Source organism: Callospermophilus lateralis, chromosome 2 (genome assembly GCF_048772815.1).
Source record: "Callospermophilus lateralis isolate mCalLat2 chromosome 2, mCalLat2.hap1, whole genome shotgun sequence".
Lineage (NCBI taxonomy): Eukaryota > Metazoa > Chordata > Mammalia > Rodentia > Sciuridae > Callospermophilus > Callospermophilus lateralis.
Window position 1 is genome coordinate 97,793,611 of NC_135306.1, and position 12,267 is coordinate 97,805,877.

At 35.9% G+C, this 12,267-nt stretch overlaps 1 pseudogene; it reads right to left on the minus strand.

The window, feature by feature from the left end:
- Nucleotides 1-9,476: 9,476 nt before the first annotated feature.
- Nucleotides 9,477-9,829, minus strand: LOC143391020 (adenosine 5'-monophosphoramidase HINT1 pseudogene; annotated as a pseudogene).
- Between the last annotated feature and the right edge of the window lie 2,438 nt (nt 9,830-12,267).

Consider the following 12,267-nt stretch of genomic DNA (forward strand, 5'->3'; position numbering starts at 1 on the left):
TGATGTAAAAAAAATATTTAATTTTAGTGAAGTTCAATTTGCTATTTTTGCTTTTGTTGCTTATGCTTTTGGTACTATATCCAAGAAATCACCGTAAAATCTGTTATCATGAAGATTCTCTTTCATGTTTTTTTTTTAAATTTTAATATTTATTTTTTAGTATTTGGCGGACACAACATCTTTGTCTGTATGTGGTGCTGAGGATTGATCCCGGGCCGCACGCATGCCAGGCAAGCGCGCTACCGCTTGAGCCACATCCCCAGCCCCTTTCATGTTTTCTTGTAAGAGGCTTATGGTTTAGTGCTTACATTTAGATCTTTAGTCTATTTTTAATTCATTTTTTTATTAGTTGCTCAAAACATTACAATGATCTTGACATATCACACATTTGATTCAAATGGGGTATGAATTCTTATTTTTCCACGTGTTTAGTTCATGTTTGTATATGGTGTTAGGAAAGAATTCAGTTTCTTCTTTTGTATGTGGATATCTAGTTTCTTTAGCATCATTTATTGGAAAGACTGTCCTTTCCTCATTGAATGGCCACACAATAAGACTCCACCTTTGAATCAGAGACCAGGCTCCTCCCCAGATATGGAACCTGCCGGCACTTTTTTTTTTTTTTTCCTGATACTGGGGATTTAACCCAGGCGTGCTTCATCACTGAACTATATCCACAGCCCTTTTTTATTTTATTTTATTTTATTTTAAATTTTGGCAGGAGGAGAGAAGGTTGCTCCTTAAGTGTACTAGTCTAGAGGCTCAAAAAGCTTTCAGGTCAACGCTATTGGTCCAAATTTATGCTAATCAGTGTTTGGAAAAGTACCAGCACTGTTGGTTAGCTCTCCAATCACCATTTGGGTCTGCACCTGTTCCCATTTTATTGCTGCTTATTCAGCCAGTGTCAGGCCACCAGGGTCCACAGGTGTGTGTGCCCTAGCTACTGGGCTTCAGGCCCACACCAGCATGATGGGCTCTGGGTGGCAGTGGCCCTGTTCTTGCCTCCCATGCTCCAGCCCTCCTAGTCCACAGCTCTGCTGCTTTGAGATAAGGGCTTGGCTCCACAAGTCTTTTCCCTCTTTGGTCATAAATTTTCTGTCCTTCCTTCCTTCCTTCCTTCCTTCCTTCCTTCCTCCCTCCCTCCCTCCCTCTCTCTCTCTCTTTCTTTCCTAGAGATCCAACCCAGGATTGCCCATATTCTAAGCATGTGCTCTACCACTGAGCTAAACCTTAAACTAAAAATGCCTATTTCTAAGTATTTTATTCCTCTTGATGTTAGTGTAAATGAGATTGTTTCCTTAATTTCCTTTTCAGATTCTTCATTGTTAGTGTACAGAAGCACAAGTGATTTTTGAGTGTTGATTGACGAATTTTGGTCCTGCTACTTCACTGAACTTATTTATTACTTCTAACAGTTTTTTTTTTAACAATCTATGGTTTTCTACACATAAAATCATGTCATCTGTTAACAAAGATCCTTTCACGTCTCTCTTTCCAATTCAGATTTTTCCCCCTTTTCTTGCTTAATTGCTCTAGCAGAGCAACTTGATTTTAATACTATGTTGTATAGAAGTAGCCAAAGCAAGCATACACGTCTTGTTCTTGATCTTAGAGGAAAAGCTTTCTCCATCGAATATGAGGTTACTTGTGGTTGTTTTCAAATATAGTCTTTATTATGTTGAAGTAGCTTCCTTCTATTCCTAGCTTTTTTGAATGTTCTTATCATGAAAGGGTTTGAATTTTGTTAGGTGCTTTTTCTGCATCAGTTGAGATGATCATGTGCCATTTATCCTTTCATCCTGTTAGTGTGTTATGTTATATTGAACAATTTTTAAATATTGAAATATTCTTGGATTCCAGAAATAAATCCCACTAATTCATAATTTATAATCCTTTTAATATGCTGTTGAATTTAATTTGCTAATATTTTGGTAAGGATTTTGCATTAATTTTTACAAGGATATTGGTTGATACTTGTAGTGTCTTCACGTGGCTTTGGTGTCAGGGTAATAATGCTGGCCTCATCAAATGAGTTAGGCAGCATACCCTTCTCTTCAAATTTTTTTGGGGAAGAGTTTGAGAAGAACTGGTGTTAATTCTTTAACTGGTTAAGTTACCAATGACATCATTAAGTTCAGGCTTTTTCTTTATCAGGTGGTCTCTAATTACTGATTCAATCATAACAATTATGGTCTATTCAGATTTTATATTTCTTCATAATTTAGTTTTGGCAGGTTGTAGGTTTCTAGCAATTTGCCTGTTTCATATAGATTTTTTTTCTTAGTCCATTTGTACTGGTAAATTTTTTTTTTTTTTGGTACTGGAGATTGAACCTAGGGGTGCTTAACCACTGAGCCACATCTTTATTTTTTTATTTTCAGAGAGGGTCTTGCTAAGTTGCTAAGGGCCTTGCTAAATTGCCAAGTCTGGCTTCAAACTTGCAACTCTCCTTTCTCAGCCTTCAGACTCACAGCCATGTACCACAACACCTAGCTCTTACTTGTGCTATTATAATAAAGTACTGGACACTGGGTAATTTATAAAGAACAAAAAGTTATACTCACAGTTCTGGAGGCTAGGAAGATTAAGATCAAGTTCTGATAGGGAGAGAAGGAACTTATCTCAACATTGTAAAGGCTATATATGGCAAGTCCCAAACCAACATCATACTGAATACAAAAAAAAAAAACTGAAAACATTTTCTCTAAAAACAGGAACAACCTTTGTCTAATATAAGATAATTGTAATTTTGTGAGTTAGTCTCTGTGTCCTCTATTCTGTACCATTGGTCTACCAGTCTGTTTTGGTGCTAATACCATGCTGTTTTCGTTACTATTGCTCTGTATATAGTTTAAGGTATAGTATAGTGATGCTACCTGCTTCACTATTCCTGCTAAGGATTGCTTTAGCTATTCTGGGTCTCTTATTTTTCCAGATGAATTTCATGATTGCCTTTTCTATTTCTATGAGGAATACCATTGGGATTTTCATTGAAATTTCATTAAATCTGTATGGTGCTTTTGGTAGTATGGTCATTTTGATAATATTAATTCTGCCTATCCAAGAGCAAGGTAGATCTTTCCATTTTCTAAGGTCTTCTTTGATTTCTTTCTTTAGGATTCTGTAGTTTTCATTGTATACATCTTTCACCTCTTTTGTTTATTTGGTTCCTAAGTATCTTATTTTTTTGAGGCTATTATAAATGGAATAGTTTTCCTCATTTCCTTCTCAAAGAATTTGTCACTGATATACAGAAATGCCTTTGATTTATGGGTGTTGATTTTATATCCTGCTACTTTTGCTGAATTTGTTTACTAGTTCTAGAAGTTTTCTGGTGGAGCTTTTTGGGTCTTCTAGGTATAGAATTATATTGTCAGCAAATAGTGCTAATTTAAGTTCTTCTTTTCCTATACATATTCCTTTAATTTCTTTCATCTGTCTAATTGTCAAGAACCATGTTGAATAGAAGTGTGAAAGAAGGCATCCCTGTCTTGTTCCAGTTTTTAGAGGGAGCTCCTTTAATTTTTCTCCATTTAGAATGATGTTGGCTTGAGGCTTTGCGTAGATAGCCTTTACGATGTTGAGATAAGTTCCTGTTTATTATTTATTACATTTATTGATTTCTGTATATTGGACCAACCTTGCATCCCTGGGATGAATCCCACTTGATCATGGTGCATAATCTTTTTGATATGTTTTTGTATTTGATTTGCCAGAATTTTATTGAGAATTTTTGCATCTATGTTCATTAGAGATATTGGTCTGAAATTTTCTTTCTTTGATGTGTCTTTGCCTGGTTTTGGGATCAGGGTGATATTGGCCTCATAGAATTGAGTTTGGAAGTGCTGCCTCTTTTTCTATTTCCTGAAATAAATTGTAGAGTATTGGTGTTAATTCTTCTTTAAAGGTCTTGTAGAACTCGGCTGTGTATCTATCTGGTCCTCGCTTTTCTTGGGGGGTAATTTTCTGATGGCATCTTCTATTTCATCACTTGATATTGGTCTGTTTAAATTGTGTATGTCTTCCTGACTCAATCTGGGCAAATCATATGACTTAAGAATTTGATGATGACTACAGTGTCTTCTATTTTATTGTAGTATAAGTTTTCAAAATAATTTCTAATTATCCTCTGTATTTCTATAGTGTCTGCTGTGATATTACCTTTTTCATCATGTATGCTGGTAATTTGAGTTTTTTCTCTCCTTCTCTTTGTTAACATAGCTAAGGGTTTGTCAATTTTATTTATTTTTTCAAAAAACAAACTTTTTGTTTTATCAATTTTTTAATTGTTTTTTGTTTTAATTTCATTGATTTCAACTCTAATTTTAATTATTTCTTGCCTTCTGCTGCATTTGTTGCTGATTTGTTCATCTTTTTCTAGGGCTTTGAGATGTAGTGTGAGGTCATTTTTTTTTTTGTTGACTTTTTCTTCTTTTAAGGAATGAACTTCATGCAATGAATTTTCCTCTTAGTACTGCTTTTATAGGGTCCCAGAAATTTTGATATGTTGTGTCTAAGATAGCATCTTCAACAAATGGTGCTGGGAAAACTGGAAATCCATATGCAACAAAATGAAATTAAACCCCTCTCTCTCACCATGCACAAAACTCAACTCAAAGTGGATCAAGGACCTAGGAATTAAACCAGAGACTCTGCATCTAATAGAAGATTCATCATGTGGGATTAGGCCCCAGCTTCCTTAATAAGACTCCTATAGCACCAAGAATTAAAACCAAGAATCAATAAATGGGATGGAATCAAACTAAAAAGTTTCTTCTAAGCAAAAGAAACAATCTGTGCGGTAAACAGGGAGCCTACATCCTGGGAGCAAATTTTTACCTCTCACACATCAGATAGAGCACTAATCTCTCTAGGGTATATAAAGAACTCCAAAAGCTAAGCACCAAAAAAACAAATAACCCAATCAACAAATGGGCCAAGGACCTGAACAGACACTTCTCAGAAGAGTATCAACAATCAATCAACAAATATATGAAAAAATGTTCATCATCTCTAGCAATTAGAGAAATGCAAATCAAAACCACTCTATCATCTCACTCCAGTCAGAATGGCAGCTATTATGAAGACAAACGATAAGTGTTGATGAGGATGTGGGGAAAAAGGTGCACTTATACACTGCTGGTGGGCTGCAAATTGGTGCAGCCAATATGGAAAGCAGTATTGAGATGGAAATCTGGGAATGGAACCACATTTGACTCAGCTATCCCTCTCCTAGGTCTATACTCAAAAGACTTAAAAACAGCATACTACAGGGACATAGCCACATGAATGTTTATAGCAGCACAGTTCACAATAACTAAACTGTGGAGTCAACCTAGATGCCCTTCAGTAGAAGAATGGTTAAAAAATGTGGCCTATATACACAATGGAATTTTACTCAGCAATAAAAGAGAATAAAATCAAGGCATTTGCAGGCAAATGGATGGAGTTAGAGAAGATAATGCTAAGTGAAGTTAGCCAATCCCAAAAAAACAAATGCTGAGTGTTTTTTCTGATATAAGGAGGCTGACTCATTGTGGGGTAGGAGGGGGAACCTGGGAGGAATAGATAAATTCTAGAAAGGGCAGAGGAGTGGGAGGGGATGGGAGGGAGCAGGGGATTGGCAAGGATGATGGAATGTGATAAATATCATTATCCAAAGTACATGTATGAAGATACGAATTGGTGTGAACATACTTTATATACAACCAGATATATGAAAATTGTGCTGTATATGTGTAATAAGAATTGTAATGCATTCCGCTGTCATTTATTAAAAAAAAAAGCAGGAACAATGATGCCATTCTAACTACTCCTGTTTAACGTAGTCCTTGAACCTCTAGCCAGAGAGATTAGACAAGAGAAAGAAATTAAGGGGACATAAATAGAAAAAGAAGAAATCAAATTACCTCAGTTTGCTGATGACATGGTCCTATGCCTAGAGGACCCAAAATACTTTACTAGAAGACTTCTAGAGCTAACCACAAATTCAGCAAACTGACAGAATACAAGATCAACATACATAAATCAATCACTTTCCTATACTCCAATGATGATTCTAATAAGAAGGGAAACTACCCCATTCACAATAACCTCAAAACAAAGAAACAAGCAAAAAAACAACTTGGGAATAAGTCTAACCAAGGAGGTGAAAGAACTCTAAAATGAAAACTATAGAACACTGAAGAAAGAAATTGAAGAAGACCTTCAAAGAGCAAAAGACCTCCCGTGGTCTTAAATAGGCAGAATTAGTATTATCAAAATGGCTCTTCTACCAAAAGTGTTATACAGATTCAATGCAATCCCCATTAAAATACCAGTGATATCCTTTACAGAACTAGGAAAAAAAGTTCAAAAATTCATTTGGGAGAATAAAAAATCCAGAGTAGCCAAAGCAACCCTGAGCAAGAAGAGCAATGCTGGAAGCATCACAATACTGGCTTTCAATACTACAGAGCTATAGTAACAAACACAGCATAAAAAAAAGACATGAAGACAAATGGAATAGAAGACACAGAGACAAATCTACATAGATACAGACATTTGATACTTGACAAAGGTGCCAAAACCTACATTGGAGAAAAGATAATCTTTTAAACAAATGGTGCTGGGAAAACTGGATATTCATGTATAGAAGAATGAAGCTTGATCCCTATCTCTCATGCTGCACAAAAGTCAAAGTGGTTAAGACCTAGGAATTAGACCATAAACTTTGTATGCTAGATAAAATGTAGATTCAACAATCCAGCATATTGACACAGGCTCCAACTTCCTTATCAAGACTCCTAAAGTGTAAAAAATGAAATCAATAATTCATAAAGTGGAATGGCATCAACTTAAAAACTTCTGTACAGAAAAGGAAAAAATTAAGAGCACGAAAAGAAAGCCTACAGAATGGGAGAAAATCTTTGCCACCTGCTTCTCAGGGGATTCATATTCAGAATATATAAAGAAATAAAAACAACTGCTGCTGCTACTACTACTACTACTACTAACCCAATTAATAAATGAACAAAATATCTAAACAGCCACTTCTCAAAAGAAGAAATACAAGTGGACAACAAATACATTTAAAAAGTTCAACACCTTTAGCAACAGGGAGATGCAAATCAAAACTACATTGAAATTCATCTCACTCCAGTCAGAATGATAATTATCAAGAATACAAATAATAATAAACACTATTGAAAATGTGGGGGAAAAGGTACACTCAAGCATTTTTGGTGAGACTGCAATTAGTAGTCACTCAGGAAAGCAGTGTGGATATTCCTAAAAAAACAAAACAAAACAAAACAAAAAAACAGGAATGGAACCACCAAATGACCCAGGTATTCCATACCTTGGTATATATCCACAATATCTAAAATCAGTATACTATAGGGATGCAATTATATCAATCTTTATAGCAGTGCAATTCACAATAGCCAAGTTATGGAATCAGCCCAGATGCTAGTCAACAGATGAATGGATAAAGACAAAGTTGTATATAAACACAATGGAGTTTTACTCCACCACGAAGAGTGCAATTATAGCATTTGCCAGTAAATGAATGAAACTGGAGATTATCATGCTAAGTGATGCCGCAGCCCGACTGGCTGGGCAAAATAACCGGGGGGGTGACGAATAACTTGTGTACGTTGATGCAGCAGGAGAGGGAGCTGTTTATTGGAGGATCTGAGCGATATTTATACATTTTACACAGCTTATCTAATTAGCATAAAATAGATACAGCAGTCAACCAATCAGGAATCTCCACACTTAATGGCTCGCTTTTGTTACTTCACAAACCACTCCCTCTGGCATTTGGCCAGGTGCCATCCAGACTTGTTTACAGACTCTAACATTTCTCTGGCAAAATAACAGGTGCCAATCTGACTTGTTTACAGACCTTAACAAAGTGAAATAAGTCAGACCCAGAAAATCAAGAGTTAAATGTTTCTCTCATATGTGGAAGCTAGACCAAAATAAGGGAAAAAAAAAAAAAAACCCAAAGAGGGGGAATTCCATGAAAATAGAAGAGATATCAGTGGAGTAGAGGAAGGGGTGAAGGGGAGGGAGGAAGAACAGGAAAAGGGAGGAATGGTAGAATGAAACTGACAAAATCATCCTATGAACACATGTGAAACCACCACAGTGAATCTCACCTTTATTTAAATCTATAATGCACTAATTTAAAAAAATTATAAACAAAAAAAGAAAGATAAGCAGACTAGAGGAAAGGGAACGGGCAGAAGGAAGAGGAACAGGAAAGGGGGAAGTACTGGGGAATGAATGGAGCAAAAATTATATTCTGTGCTTAAAAAATCATATTCCATGCTTTTACCATTATGTCAAAATATACCCCAATATTATGTATATCTGAAATGCACTAATAAAAAAATTTTAAAAAAGATCAACATATGGGTAGGTTTAATGACTAGTGAGGTGCCCAATTCTCTTTCAAGATGGTGCCTGGTTGCTGCGTCTTCCAGAGGAAAGGACGCTGTAACCTCACATGTGGAAGGGAAGGATGGGGAAAAGAGGTGAATTCCCTTTATCAAGCCCTTTTATTAAAGCATCTAATCCCATTCATGGAGGCAGAGTCCTCATGACTCAATGACCAACTGAAGATCACACCTCTTTTTGTTTTGAGATGCAATCTTGCTATGTCATCCAGGCTGGTCTTGTGGGCTTAAGTGATCCTTCTGCCTCAGTCTCGGGGGTAGCTGGGAATACAAGTCTGTATCACACCTGCCACACCTCCTAATACTGTTGCATTAGGGATTAAGTTTTGGCACAAATTTTGGAAGAGATACAAAACATTCAGAGTATATCCTCCTCTTCAATTTTGTTAGTTATCCAAATTGTTGGATTACAACTATTTATAGTACTATTTTATATTACTTTTTATACACGCAGAATCAATCATAACATCTCCATTTTCATTTCTGAGTTTAGGAATTTGAGTCTTATTTCTCTTTTTTCTTGGCCAATCTAAAGTTTTGTCAATTTTATTAATCTTTTTCAAAGAACTAACTTTTGGTTTTGTTGATTTTCTCTATTGTTTTTCTCTTCTCTGTTTTATTTATTTCTAATCTTTATTATTTCCTTCTCTCTGCTAGTCTGGAGTTCTTTTTCTTCTAGTTTCTTGAGTTGTGAAGTTAAGTGTTTGGCTTGCAATCTTTAAAAAAAAATCTTAAGTGTTTTCAGCTACAAAATTATATCCCATGTCTGCTTTTGATCCATTCCATAAGTTTTGGTATGTTGGGTTCTCACTTTCATCATCTTTAGAAATTTTCTAATTTCACTTGCTCTTTATTTGTTTAGAACCATGCAATAATGTATTTTTTTTGCATGTGTAGGTTTAAAAAATTATTTCTCCAATCTTTCCTTACATAGTCAAAAATAAATGTGGTACTTACCACTTTGGAGCTTACAAACTTGATCTTTGTCTAGAGACAGGGAACGTATTCCTCAAACATATCTTAACTAGGAGATCAATTCATCTGCTGACTTCCAAGAACAAGACATGAATATGACAGAAACCTTCCTGCATCTGCCCTTCACTAACCAGCATTTGATAACTCTTCTTCAGGCCCATCTTGGCAGCATATTTCTTACCAATAATGATTAAATGTTTAAGAAAACTTGCATCATCTTTTTCTTCTGCAGAAATCTAGGATATATGCTGCAGAAAATATGTTGGTGCTTTAGGCTAAATGTCTTGGAAAACAAGACACTGGTCATCCTTAAAAATGATTTTGGCTGGGATTTCCTTATGAATGATCTTCCCAAAGATCATATTACCACCAAGCTGGGTGACCTGCGCCTTAGTGATCTCCCCTGTCATCTCAGCCTTCTTCCTGCATTGAGGCCATGAGAGAAGTCCAGAGGTAGCAGGAACCAGGAAGCAAGCAGAGAGTGAAAATCCCTTTGTCTTTCTTTCTTTCAAACATTATGATTATATAAGCATGTTTTAATTTTTTTTTTTACAAATTTGTGTTTTTTTCATGTTTTCCTTCTTTGTTTCTAACTTCATTCTGTTGTTATCAGAGAACCTTTTATAATATCTACCTTTTAAAATCTCCTGAGATTTGATTTGTGTGCTAACATAGTTCTACCCTGGAGAATGTCCCATTTGCACTTGAGAAGAATGTATGTTCTGTTGTTGTTGAATGGAGTGTTATATATATGCCTGTCAGATCTATGGTATATATTGTCTTTCATTTTTGTTTGTTCACTTGTTATGTAATAATGAGATCATACTGCACACACGTTTTCTGAATTTCCTTTGTGTGTGTTACATGTGTAAGGATATAAGGAAGGCATGGAAAACAACCGTGGTTACTCTGTTGGCGTGACAGTAGACAGAAAAAGGGCCCGGGAAAGATGGTTCTTTTCAGAAGTGTGCTACTTCTGAAGTGAGAGCGAGGGTGAGGGAATCCAGATTGATGGTAGATGAGGGCTATCCCAATCATGGCCTGGAGACCGCAGTTTGTTCCATTAATCTCTTACATGGAGTCCTTGTAGAAACTGGGTCTAGCTGCTACACTGAAGAGAGGCATGAGGAGCTTGAAGTGAACAGCACTCATTGCCTTTTGTGTGATACTCCAGCATCTTCTCTGTCCCATCTCTAATTTTTACAGGCTTTGCCCAAGTACAGAGAGCACCTCCTGTCTGCTTGAGCTGAAGATCCCTTGCTTCCTGCCCTGAGAGTTCTCTAAAGCTGTGTAGAGTGCAGAAACTTGGTAGGAACCCACTCAAGGGTTATCCCGTGCAATTGGGAGTTTGGGGGGAATAAGGGCCTATGAGGTTAATCTTGATTGGTAAGAAGTAGTGGCCAAAGGATAAAGGCTTCAACCTTTTGTCTTCTTTGACAGAGAATTTTGAATATGTTTTTAAAAGCTCCTCAGAAAGTATTAGAAAAAATGAAAAAAGTCCTGGTGGTCAGCTTGTTCCTCCTCCTGGTGACACTCCCCATATTGCTTGCCTTCCCAAATATACCACCTACACACAATCACTGTCTCAGTCTCTGCGTTAAGGAAACCTGGGTAAAGACAGGAGTTTGTCAAGAAAGTCCAGGAGCTAGCACGAAGGGACATTCTATCTAAAGATGGAACAATTTGAAAATTCAGCAAAATGCCGACAATTTATGGGAACATACTGAATACACAGAAAGCCATCAGTTCATAATGGTATCCAAAATAGAAAGATAATAATTATTAATAAAACAAAACTAATTAGACATTTTTGGAAGTTGCTAGGGCCCCAAATTATTTGTTTAAAAATTAGTTATTAGGGAAAAGAACTAGGAACATATCTTGACTTTCTTGTATGAACTGTGTATCAGGAAAATGAAATAGTCTCAGAGGATGAGGGAGAGTTTTTATTTATAGAAGAATTCTAGCTAATAAAATGCTTAATAAATGATAGAATTAGAAAATTGCAATTCAGCTATTCCTAATGAAACAAGGAATTGATTCAGGCAATGACATAAATAAAATAAGTCAACAAAAAATGTGGAAGATTTCTGCACTGAATTTTGTAAAATAATATTGAGAGAGTTTAAAGAACTTGTACATAAAGGAGGAATATGTTATGTTCATGTATTGAAAAATTCAGTATGGTAACAATGTTCATATTTTACAGACTAATGTATAGATGCAATGCAATCTCAATCAATTAGCAGAGGATTTGTGTGTGTGTGTGTGTGTGTGTGTGTAAGAGATAAACAATAACACAACTTTAAGACAAATATGAAAGTGTAAGAGGGGTAAGAATGGCTAAAGTAAACTCATCAATACCTTTATGAACTCACAGTAACAGAGGTAATGTGGGAATTGGCACAAGAATAGACTGATGAACAAACGAAAAGAAAAACTTAGAAAAAATAATCCAGAAAGTGACGTTGGCCTACATCCTTGTCTGCATTTGTTGTTGTCAACGTTTTGGATCTTAACCATTTTAATAAGAGTTCAAAGATGTCTCATTGTTATCTTAATTTGCATTTTCCTGAAGACATACTAGAGCATCTGTTTACAAAATTATTTGCCACCTATCTACCTTTGATGAGGTATCTGTCAAAGTCTTTGGCCTACTTAAATTATTAGACTAGAGCTGGGGGATGCAGGTTAGTGGTAGATCACTTGCCTAGTATATGTGAACTCTGAGTTTAGATCCCAGTACTTCATACTGTTTCCTTATTGTTGAGTTTTAAGAATTCCTTGTATATTTTTGATAATAGTTTTTTTTAATGAGCTGTATCTTTTGCAAATGTTTTCTCCTTGT